At 43.0% G+C, this 12,807-nt stretch overlaps 1 long non-coding RNA gene and 1 pseudogene across 1 annotated transcript; both read left to right on the top strand.

The window, feature by feature from the left end:
* Window positions 1-396: 396 nt before the first annotated feature.
* LOC134809597 (uncharacterized) lies at window positions 397-3,453 on the top strand. Its single transcript, XR_010155794.1, has 2 exons — window positions 397-472; window positions 2,961-3,453. It is a non-coding gene; the product is annotated as an uncharacterized LOC134809597 (long non-coding RNA).
* A 5,577-nt stretch (window positions 3,454-9,030) lies between these two features.
* Window positions 9,031-12,807, top strand: part of LOC460700 (bcl-2-like protein 12) — a 39,901-nt pseudogene continuing 36,124 nt past the window's right edge.

Consider the following 12,807-nt stretch of genomic DNA (forward strand, 5'->3'; position numbering starts at 1 on the left):
GAGTAAGCAACTTGGCCAGGTGCAGTGGCTTACACCTGTAATCCTAGCACTTTGGGAGGCTGAGGTGGGTGAATCACCTGAGGTCAGGAGTTCAAGACCAGCCTGACCAATATGGAGCAACCCATCTCTATTAAAAATACAAAAATTAGCCGAGTGTGGTGGCAGGCGCCTGTAATCCCAGCTACTTGGGAGGCTGAGGCAGGAGAATTGCTTGAACCCAGGGGGTGGAGGTTGCAGTGAGCCAAGGTCGTGCCATTGCACTCCAGCCTGGGCAACAAGAGTGAAAGAAAGGTAAGCAACTTGAACACTTAGCTAATAGGTAGCACAGGAAATTCAAAACTAGGTTTGTCTGGCTTTAAAATCTCCAATCAGTCTCCCATTTTTCTTCTACTCTAGAGCATCAAGACAAAAATCTCAGTCTTCGAGGAACTCACAGTGTAGCAGAAAAGACAAAGGAGGTAAACAGGAGGAGGTAAATGCCAAAGCAGAGATGTATGTACAAAATTTGGTGTTTGGGTTCCCAGGGCAAGCTAGCCAAGAGAACCAGATTTCCTTTGGTGTGACCTAGCCTTGAGAGTCACGTAGTATCACTTGACTTCAGTCACAAGCTGGCCCATATTTAAGGGGAAGAAACACAGACCCACCCCTGAATGTGAACATGGCAAAGCCACATTGTAAGAAGAACACGTGGATGGAAGATTGTTGCAGCCATCTTTAGAACCACAAGCACCATGCATATGTCCATGTGAAATAATGAAGTTGCATCTAGGTAGTTGCAGGGATTGACCAATTCTGACTATCAAGAGTTTAACACTTGAACCATTTAGCCTGACAGTTCCTTGCATCTGATGTCCCTCCTTCTCACACCACCTCTCCAATTCTCCCTCATCTGCAAGGCCTGCCTTAGGCCTGCCCCCTCCATGAGGACTTTCTCATAATCAATAGCCCTGGCTGTTAGCTCCCCCGTTTCTTAGCAATTATTGTGTGGGGTGTTTTTACCTTGTGAAAAAGCTTCAGGCTATGTCTGTCTGGCTTACAGGAGAAAAAATAAGCTTTATTCCATATTTTCTTGTGCTACCCAGTGTAGCTTTTGGATAAAAAACTAGTGTGTCCTCCCTTCAAAGGCCAGGCTTGAAGAATTGTATATGCCTAAAAGGATATGGGGACTTGACTATGATCCAGCGTCAAAGCACAGTCTGGGACCGAAGGGGAGATTTACCATCAAACAGGGTGAGCCGCTGACATTGAGCTCCCTTTCCACTGTGCCTGTGACCCCCAGTGGCAAGGACTGGGCAGCTGATGTGGGTCCAGTAGGAGGAATGGACAAGCTGCAAGGGGGAGAAAGGGCACTGCTAGCTTTCAGGGGTCACGCGGTGACAGTGGTCCCTCCGTTTGTGGTATTAGACTCCAACCAGGCCTTTCAGGATCGTCATGGCAACTTACCCATCTGTGCCGCTGAGCTGAGACGAGACAGGATTCCCTTAGTAACCAAGGAACCCGGGAGATGATGCTTAAAATAATTCTTTATGCCCAGGCAGAAATAAATGCCTTTGCAGTTTTAGTAACCATGAAGCATCGTGGGGCACGGCTTTCACTGTCCCTTTATTTCAAAATGGAACAAAATGGCTTTTTAGAGTGGGAATTTCCAACCTAGGTCCAAATGTATCCTTGCTTCACAAAGCACGCATCCCGCTGAAGCGAATGAGCAACACACCTGAGCTTCTGAGACGAGCTTCTGGTCACAATTATATAAATTACCTTGAAATAGACCAGGTGCTTTCTGGGTGAAATCACTGTGCTTCATCTAATCTCTTTTTTATTTCCTATTAAAGTCTCAGCCAGTCTCTCAGTAGGGCAAACAGTTATGCTTGGCAAGAGTTTAACACTTGAACCATTTAGCCTTGCATCTGATGTCCCTCCTTGCTCACACCACCTCTCCAATTCTCCCTCATCTGCAAGGCCTGCCTTAGGCCTGCCCCCTCCATGAAGACTTTCTCATAATCAATAGCCCTGGCTGTTAGCTCCCCTCTTTTCTTAGCAATTATTGTGGTGTGTGTGTGTGTATGTGTGTATAATATATATATTTATATTCTTGCATGGTATAATTCTCTTTTATTATAAGTAGTGAGAAGCCTCAAGCTTCTAAATCATGGCTTCTCAATTAAATTGCAAACTCTGTAAAGGCAGAGTCGTAGGATATGGTTGTTTGGCCTTTGCAGGAACCCCGTATTTATAATAAGAGCTCCAGAAACACTTGGAAGTCTTAGAAGTGATGGTTGCAGATGCGTGTACTTTGTGCATATACTAACAACTGACCTGTTCATGTTGAAAGGGTGACTTTCATGGTATGTGAATTATACTTCAATAACAAAAAACTCAAAAATATGTGGAAATCTGGTATGAAATACTGAGAAAGTAGCCAGAATTACCATACCAGCAGGAGTAGAGGCAACCCCAGAACTATGACTTGGGTGAAAAGGCCTGAACTTGGGTTACCAAACATCTGGCAAAAGGAAGAGTTTGTGTCTTGCCCATCGGCATGCTTCTGCCTCCTCCACCAGCAACGTTAGCAGAAGCAGAGGGCTTAATATTGATATACTCATATAATAGCCAAGAGCTTTTTTTTTTTAAAAAATGTCAGGTCTTGGTTCAAATCCTAAATCCTATTTTTGTCACTATTTCTATGCATCTCGGGGAATCACTTAGTTTCTCAGTTTCTCTGAGCTTCCTCATCTTTAAAGTATGATAAAAAAATACTTCCTTCACAAGGTAACAGTACAGATTAAAGGAAATAATGTATATAAAGTGCTCAACACAGTACCTGGCACATAGTAAGAACTAAAATAATGCTGACTACAATTGTTAATAATAATATTTATATTCACTTTCTGTTAGGTATTATAATCATTATTAAAAAATCTCCATACATCCTTTTCTAACTTTCTCATTGATGTTTTTAGCATGAATAATTCATCTTGATGTAATCATGCAAGACTCCTAAGAAGATGTTAGGAGACCCTGTCGTCATTCTTTTGGCCTCTAGTGTCCTTTATCTTCACGTTTGCTGGCTTCCTTTTACTACTATGGAAATACAACATATGCAAAAGTAGTGTTTTCGCTGTTTAAAAACATCGTCAGCAGCATCATCATCATTAACTGCACCAGGAAGCCATGACTCCTTTCTGGACAAGGTGCACTTGCCTGTCATCCTTCCATCTCTTTCTTCCTCCTTGAAGTTCACAATCCCCAGTCCAGGAGCATTGCAGAGAATGCCAGGTGTGTCTGCAGACTTGACTTTAAAAGAAAACAAGTTCCTTCAAGTGAGTTCATCATGATGGGAATGATAATTTGTTTGAGAGAATGTGTGTTCTTTGGCAAAAGAACTCCTGTTATACCATGACAGTAATAATAGCAGTAATAAAATCACCAATAATAAATTTACTTTTGAATTTATTTATGTAGTGTCTGGTGTTATGCTAAATGTTTTGCAAATATTATTTCATTTCACTCCCACAACAATCTATGAGGAAAGTACAGTGGTTGGAGAGGTTAGGTAAGTTGTCCAAGACAACATATCTAGAAACATCCCTCGTGAAGCCATTTACCTAGTACAACCTGGTTTAGACCCAAGGTCTCCTAATTCACGTTCTTATTATTTCCACTTCATGTGATCCTCGGCCTTTGAGCTTGCTGTTTTGGGAGACTGAAAGCAGAATTCTTTATAAAATGTCTCCTTGCTTAAGTTATGGCCAGAAAGGAAGGGGAAAATAATTTAAAAAATGAAACATCAATTAGATTGGAAATGTTCACATGTAAAATGTCATTATGAGTAGGCAAGTCCTTGGCAAAAAGAAGCCTGTGACTTGGTCAGAGAAGAAAATAAGATATATCAACATTGGTTCTAAGGGAAATAGTCTTCGTCATCTAAACTGGACACTTTCTCCCATGAGTACAGGTGAATGTCCCAACAATGGGCACATGGGAGGTCTCAAGCAGAAAAAAGGTGCTGGTTGCAGTGGGTACTTTCTCGGGCTTTAAAGCACAGTGGTCTTCTGAGGAAGAAAATGAAGCCAGCATGGGGGACAAGAAGCCATTCTCCCTCAAACCCTCAGTTCCCCCCATCAAACTTCCAGCAAACTTAGAAAACACCATAATCACTGTGTCCTTCCTGCTTCTAGGAATATGAGATTTTTTTTTTACTCGCCCCATTGTATTATGCATATAAGTGTGAATCATCTTATTCCAAATCCTGAAATAAAATATATAAGGAGCCATTATATAATGCACACCAGGGAAATAGTAAGGAGCGGTCAATAGAAAATATTGGGAAGGCACACAGTGGGTTTCCCAGAGATGGAGGAGAGGAGGACACTATAATGGTCTGTCCTTTTGCCTTTTCTCTGCAGTGGCAACTCAAATGATTTGATCTAGGCTACAGCAAATTGAATCGCCTCTGTCTCTTTTCCATCTCATGTAAGAAAGTGAAGTAGAGGTTGGTGATTGGGCAATATTTTTGCCTTCTTCAACAAATATCCAAGCACCTCTGTGTTCCAAATCCTATGTGCATCTGCTGTCTACATGCTATCTGCTAGGTATGTGCTTAGTCCCATGGGGAAATCAAAGATGAACCTGTTCTCCAAGGTTCTAGGGCAGACTGCTTAGAATAAAATATTAGATTAGCAATATCATCATATTAATTTAGATACTCCTTTTTGCCATAAGGGTTCAAGGACCAGAAAGGAGGTCATGGGAATGAGTTCCCTTTGTGGCTGGTGGGGTAGAGGAGGAATGGCCGTGCAGCACTGCCTCTGTCTACCTCTGCCCCACTATATTTCTCTCTGCCAAAAGCCGAGCTATATTAGTCAGAAATCTTTAATTGCAAGAAACAAAAGTCCAACTTCAACTGAATTAAATGAAAAGAAAATTCATAGGCGTTTGTGGCTGAAAATTTCAATGGTAGATCTCACTTTAGGCAATGCTGGATCCAGAGCCCAACTGAGGTCATCAGGATGCTATCTTGTTCTTTTTTCAATTTTATCTCTTATGTTCTGCTTTCTTCTGTTTTGGCCTCATTTCCATGAGGCGGCAGGATGGCCTCCTGCACACTCAGATTCCTATTCTCACAGTGTAGTAACACCAAAGGAGTTCTATTCTCCTAAGAGCTCCAGCAAAATAATCCAAGCCCAAAAGTCCTAGGTTTGAATTATTTGGCCTGGCTCAGGTCAAACATTTATCAATGAGCTAGTCACTATATTGAGGGCCATGAAATGCTATAGGTTTTTGCATTTTTTCAGCTTGCTTTATTTATTTATGTATTGCCAGGCTTTTGCCTTCTAGGCTGTACAACTTGCCCATTATGCTATAAATAATGACTTACAGACACCTTTATGATGTGCCATACATTGATAAAACACTTTAAAGATATTATCTTCTTAAGTACTCACAAGAACTCTTAAGAGGTAGATAATATTTTCTTCATTTTACAAATAAGAAACCTGAAGGTCAGAGAGGTTAACTAAATTTACACATTCTCTGGGGAATCTGTTTCTGCCTGGCACCAAAATTCTTGGTCATAGTCATAATGATTCTGCCTTCTTTTGGAGTATCAGATCAGCTTGTTATCCATTCTTGCTAGAATAGACAAATGTACTTTCTAGGATGGGCTGAGATCTGCAGGAAAAAAATAAAGACTAAATCCTACAGGTGAGGCAGCTCATGTGGGGCAGCTCAGGTAAGCTCATTTTGATCCTAAAGATACTAAAAACAAAACATAGACAGAATAGGATGGTAATTTCTGAGCTGTGGCTATAATTTAATGATATTTTTAGTCACTTTCAATTCATTTGCTTAATAAATTCTAAATGAATTAGTTTAGATTATGAAATTATTTTCTCAGTCTAATTCAGTTCCTGTGGGTATAGATATTTTTAATATCCCACACTCCATTCCACCTGGGTTTGACATTTGGGGCTCTGATTGCTTTCCATGATGCAGGGATTGCAATCCCAGTGGATCCCAGCATTGCATTGCCAAGGATTACCTCTGGGTTGTTAATGAATGCAGGCAAGTCCTTTTTCGCATTTTTACGTTACTTGGAAAAATGATTCAATATGCAAGAGTGAAGAAAAAATCTTCCTCTTGAAATATACCAAAACTGTTCATCACCAGTAAAAGAAATTCTTGTCTTAGAAACTACTCTGGCTATCAGGATGGGAACATTAATGGGGAAGCGGTGTCTGCCCACCTTAGAGTAAGCCCTGCCAAACTCAGGCGTGCTTTCAAATTTTGTAAAAGTGAATATATATATAACACATATATATATAATATATATATATAACATATATATATAATATATATGTTATATATATGCATGTATGTTCTATATACCTAAAAGAACATTGTATAGTATAAGATACCATTATATTTTTGAATCTATTTTTTCCCTCATAAATTCCTGGGCAACACTAGAGAAATTATTTCAGAGCTTGAAGCCATATTTACTTTTTAGGAAAAAGCATTTTTTGTTCCATCAACAAGGCTGGAGTTTTAGAATCCTGCTATGTTCTCAGGAGTCACAAACAGGAATGGAATGGCAGCCTGATGCACCTTTATGAATTTACACTGGGGTTTTAAAATTAGAAAACACTGTACATTTAATAAAATAAGAAATGCCTACAAAACTTCAGTGTTTCTGAGTAAACTTGATTATTACATTATACATACTAAAGACCCAAAAAGGTCAGGATCCCACACACAGTTATGAATACCAACATTTCTTTGTGATGCTCTGTATAACTGCAAATGGCAGGAGAACCTTTAAATTAGCAATATGAAGAAGGCTTAGATGCATTTTGACACTGAAGAAGAAAGGATAATGGAATTGCAGGGATAAATTTGTCTTATTATTGGCAACTATGAAATTTTTAAAATCAAACCTTTGTAAATGTTTAATGAGATTTTTCTTTTCTCCTGAGTTATTAAATTAACAATGTATTTTATAGCCCATGACTTCTTACAGCAAACACAGGATTCAGTTTTATGTTTATCTCTTTTGCATCATAATTTCCTTTGTTCACTACAAGTTTTCGGGAAAGCTTTGTTAAACACTACTTTCTGTTCTTGGTTGCACTTTGGAGGATTAAGCAAGGAAAATGTGTCCATGGTGGTATCAGGGGTGGTGGGTGTGGGGTATGATTTAAAGAAAAATGCAGCCACCTAGAAATCTGTTAATGTGATACAAGGGCAGGAGATAATTAGCAGAGGAACCTGGAGCCACATCCAAAGTGAGAGGTGAGGATGGGTTGGGAGGGGACCCAGGTGAGTGACTGGGTGGCATGCTAATCTAATAAACTGGGGTATTACAACATTTTATTGTGTGTTATTTAAGTTGACGTGAAATTCACATAACATAACCTATATAACATAAAATTAGTCATTTTAAAGTGGAAAATTTAGTGACAGTACATTCAAAATGTTGTGAGCCACCACCTCTATCTAGCTCCAACAAAATACCCCAATAGGATGATAACATTCCTGTCGGGATATTTTGTTGGAAGGCTGGAGAAACTTGGGGGACATCTGAATTACATAATTGCATTGCATAAACCTTGGGAAACTGGTCACATTTTCTTGTATTATAAGCTTGTTGTACTTAATAATGTTTGCCTCAAAATCTTGGTGCTAAACTGAGAATTTTGGTGTAATAACAGTTAATGCACCAGAATTTGATTTGTGCTTACCAGCTATATTTCTTTCTTTCTTTTTTTTTTTTTGAGACAGTCTCACTCTGTTGCCAGGCTGGAGTGCAGTGGTGTGATCTCTCGGCTCACTGCAACCTCCACCTCCCAGGTTCAGGTGATTCTCCTGCCTCAGCCTCCCAAGTAGCTGGGACTACAGGCGCCCACTACCACATCCAGCTAATTTTTATATTTTTAGTAGAGATGGGGTTTCACCATGTTGCCAGGGTGGCCTCGATCTTTTCGGCCTCCCAAAGTGCTGGGCCAGCTATATTTCCTAAAAAACTGCACTGAGGGTCTATTGTAAGTGGTTCCCCTCCCACCAGAAGGATGATTTCTCTTACAGATTTATTTCTGCATGCTGTAATCACATATTGGGCACTAAATAGGGTCTCAGTTTAAAGGTAAGACAGGGCTCTGTTCTCTAGGAGAAACTGAGGTACTAGGTGGGGAGAAAAGTTCTGACAGAGGTATGCACAGGTAAAAAGGGAATCCACAAGGTAAATATTTAGTTTAATCTAGGGTAGGGAAGAGGGCTTTTTTTCTTTTCTTTTTTTTTTTTTTTCGAGACGGAGTCTCGCTCTGTCACCCAGCCTGGAGTGCAGTGGCACGATTTTGGCTCACTGCAACGTCTGCCTCCCAGGTTCAAGCGATTCTCCCACCTCAGCCTCCCGAGTAGCTAGGATTACAGGTGTGCACTACCATGCTTGGCTAATTTTTGTATTTTTAGTAGAAATGGGGTTTCATCATGTTGGCCAGGTTGGTTTCTAACTCCTGACCTCAGGTGATCTGCCCACCTTGGCCTCCCAAAGTGCTGGGATTACAGGCATGAGCCACCGTGCCAGGCCTAGGAGGGCTTCTGAGAGGAGTTGACATGTGAGCTGAGTCTCCCAAGATAAGTAGACATTAACTGGGTGAAGGGGTGGGATAGGGGAAACAACAAACCAATGTGAAGAGTTTGTTAGCAGTGTAGGGTGGGGTGGGGTGGCTAAAAGTGGGCAGAAAAAGTGTGCAAGGATCAGGATGAAAGTCAGATGCATGTTATGTTCAAGGTCATATTCAAAAATTAGGATTTCATTCTGAAGTTGGTGGGGAACCACTAAAGAATTTTAGGCAGGGCAATGAGATGCTTAGATTTATTTCCTAACTACCACTGTGGCAGCAGTATGGAGAGCAGATTGGATGAAGGTAATACGGATTACAGAAACCAGTTAGGAAAATCTTTTACATTCTAGACAAGAGGGGATAAGGTTAGAATAAGTCAGGAGCAGTGGCTATACAAAGAAGTGTAAAAATGATGACAGTAGGAGTTGAGTGGAGGAGATGGCAAGTTGAGTGGAGGAGGCGGCAGTGGGGCCCCGGATCAGGTGCCTCCATGGCAGGCTCTGAAGAGCTGGGGCTCCGGGAAGACACGCTGAGGGTCCTAGCTGCCTTCCTTAGGCGTGGTGAGGCTGCTGGGTCTCCTGTTCCAAGTCCACCTAGAAGCCCTGCCCAAGAAGAGCCAACAGACTTCCTGAGCCGCCTTCGAAGATGTCTTCCCTGCTCCCTGGGGCGAGGAGCAGCCCCCTCTGAGTCCCCTCGGCCTTGGTCTCTGCCCATCCGCCCCTGCTATGGTTCAGAGCCTGGCCCAGCTACTCCAGACTTCTATGCCTTGGTGGCCCAGCGGCTGGAACAGCAAGAGCAACTGAAATCTCCGCCTAGCCCTGCTGGCCTCGGACCCCGCCCTGCCGTAGCAAGCGGATCAGCCTGGCCTCCGGCTCTTTTGCCCGCCTGGTGGAGCTGTTCTGTAGCCGGGAGGACAGCTCTCGCCCAAGCCCAGCATGCCCCGGGCCCCCGCCTCCTTCCCAGGAGCCCCTGGCCCTGGCCATGGAGCTGAGCCGGCGCGTGGCCGAGCTGGGGTACACCCGGGCCGGACTCAGCTTGGAGCACGCGCACAGCCTCACGCCCTGGATCCAGGCCCACGGGGGCTGGGTGAGCCGCTGAAGCCTCTCTCTCCCGGCCTCACTTTACCTGACTGTCATGTGATAGAGGAGGGGCGGGAACTTCTTAGGTTCCTCTCAGACCTCCGGTATTCTCCCAGCTCCGCTGCGTTCGTTCTGTGGTGAGCCCTTGCTGTATGCCCGGACTGCAGCCATGAGTGTGGACGCTATGCCTGGCGTCAACGACTGGGTACGCTAATACTGTGAGCGTGAAACCAGTGACTGAAGTTACTCAGGGAGAGGCCGGACGAGGTGGCTCATGCCTGTAATCCCAGCACTTTTGGAGGCCGAGGCAGGAGAATTGTTTGAGGCCAGGAGTTCAAGACCAGCCTGGACAACATAGTAAGACCCCATCTCTACAAAAATTGAAAATAATTAGCCGGGGTCGGGCACGGTGGCTCACACCTGTAATCCCAGCACTTTGGGAGGCCGAGGCAGGTGGATCACCTGAGGTCAGGAGTTTGAGACCAGCCTGGCCAACGTGGTGAAACCCCGTCTCCACTAAAAAAATACATAAATTAGCCGGGTGCGGTGGCAGGTGCCTGTAATCCCAGCTACTCGGGAGATTGAGGCATGAGAATCGCTTGAACCTGGGAGGCAGAGATTGCAGTGAGCTGAGATCATGTCACTGCACTCCAGCCTGGGCGATAGAGTGAGACTGTGTCTCAACAAAATAATATAATAATAAAAACCGGGTGTGGTGGCTTACGCCTGTAATCCCAGCACTTTGGGAGTCTGAGGTGGGTGGATCACTTGAGGTCAGGAGTTTGAGACTAGCCTGACCATGGTGACACCCAGTCTCTACTAAAAATACAAAATTAGCCGGGCATGCCTGTAATCTCAGCTAAGGAGGCTGAGGCAAGAGAATTGCTTGAACCTGGGAGGCAGAGGTTGTAGTGAGCCGAGATTGCGCCACTGCACTCCAGCCTGGGCAACAAGAGTGGAACTGTGTCTCAAAAAATAAATAAAAAATTTAAAAATTAATAACGAAAAAATGATGGCAGTAATAATAGCAAATGTCACAATATACCGAGTAGTGTGGCAAATGCCGGGTGTCATAGATGTTGTGTTTTGCAACCCAGATCTCCCCATTCAGGCTTGAGAATTTATTCTTCCAGTTGCTGAGACCCAGAGGCTCAACTTTTCTGAAATTTCGTTAGTTGAAAAGAGATGCTTTGACCAAAACCAACCCTTCTTTTGAGGTATCTGCTGGCTTATCTATGATGGGGTATAAAGGCCAGGCCCCTTTTCCCCAGCTTGGGATCACTTCAAAGGGCTGCCCCTTCAAAGCTTCTTATGGGATCAGAGTGCCACTTCCTTTTCTTTCCTTCTGCAGTTCATGATCCTGATAATACTCCCTTAATAGTCTATCTGCATTCTAATCTTGATCTTAGAGTTTGCTTTTCAGGGAATACAACCTCCAGACATTGTTCTAAGGTGCTTGCATACATTATCTGAAATCGCAGCAATTTGTCAAAGTAGGAATCATTCTCCCTCTTCTACAGATGGGGAAGTTGAGGCTCAGAGATACCATCCCACTCTTAAATAGCAGAGATTGGATTTGAATTCATGTTTTGGCTTGAAAACACCAGGTATTTTCACATACCATGCTCAAGAGGAAGGCACTGAGTCAAGACAGGATTAGAGAGTAGAAGTTTTTTAAGGAGGGATTTGATTGTCTATTTCATGTGGAGGGCAAGGAAGGGGATGATGATAAACATGGTTGACTGGCTTGACTGTTCTTCTCACCTGTGTCCTTACCTCTCTTCCTACACCACTACTCTACTTTCAATGTTTGAGAACATCTTCGTGAGAAAGTCCACAAATAGTAAACGTCTTAAGTGTTAAGGCATATATAATATGTCTAATGGGATCCCAAAGTCCTAGAGTCAGAGGGCAGCTCTAGGCTGTGAGCTCCTCCAGGAGCAGGGACCAAATATTTTTATCTCTGCCTCTCTCACTTTAACTCCCATCCCCCTAGTTCTCACCCCAAGCCTAGTGCAAGGTTGGTGCTTATCAAGTGGGGTAGACTAAAAAACGGGAGGTATTCAAGCAGATTTAGAATAACCTCTCCTAGGCAAGGTCTAGAATCAGCAGTATTTTTTAACACCACTCCTTGACTTGGTCTGTATTTTTCTTCTATTACCACGGGAAGCCTTTTTACAATTCTTGAACAACCCACATTTACTCTAAGAATCATCTAGTAATATTTTGCATTTCTTTTGTGGTAGGCAGAATGGCCCCCCAAATAAGTCCAAGCCCTAGTCCCTGGAACCCATAAACATGTTCTGTTTATGGGTTTACGACTTGAATGATATAATTATGGTTACAGAGCTTAGGATCTTGGATTGTCTGGGTGGGCCAATCTAATCATAAACCCTTAAAAGCAGAAAACTTTCTTTGGCTGGAGTCAGTGAAATACAGCAGAAAAAGAAGTTAGAGTCAATGTTTGAGAAAGACACATCAGTGCTGGAGGGGGCCCCATGGAGAGCGTGAGAGGGAATGTGAGAAGCCCTTCAGAGTAAAGATTGTGTCTGCCCCCACCCCACCATCCCTGACACTGCCCTCCCCTCTACTTTCTTGCCCAGCTGATAGCCAGCAAGAAAACAGGGACTTCAGTTCTGCAACTGCAACCAACAACCCGAGTGAGCTTGGAAGCAGATTCTTTCCAGAGCATCTAGTAAGGAACACAGCCCTACTGACACCTTGATTTCAGCCTTATGAGACTTTAAGCAGAGGATGCACCTGAGTCTTCTTGGATTTCTGACCTATAGAAACAGTGAGATTATCAATGTGTGTTGTTTTTACACACTAAGTTTGTAGATGTGTTATACAGAAATAGCAAACAAATACAACTTTGGCAAGTAGGCTATAAAAAGCAGTTCTCAGAGTGAGGTCCCTGAGACTCTTTCAGGGGGTCTCTGAGGTAAAAACTATTTTCATAATAACATTAAAATGTTTTTCACCTTTTTCTCTATATTGACACTGGCATCAATGGTGCAAAAGCGATGGTGGATAAAACTGTTGGGGCTTTAGCTCACATCAAGAAAGTGGCACCACACGGTACTAGTGTTCCCTGTATTTTTCACCAT

This window comes from Pan troglodytes, chromosome 2 (assembly GCF_028858775.2).
Source record: "Pan troglodytes isolate AG18354 chromosome 2, NHGRI_mPanTro3-v2.0_pri, whole genome shotgun sequence".
Taxonomy (NCBI): Eukaryota; Metazoa; Chordata; class Mammalia; order Primates; family Hominidae; genus Pan; species Pan troglodytes.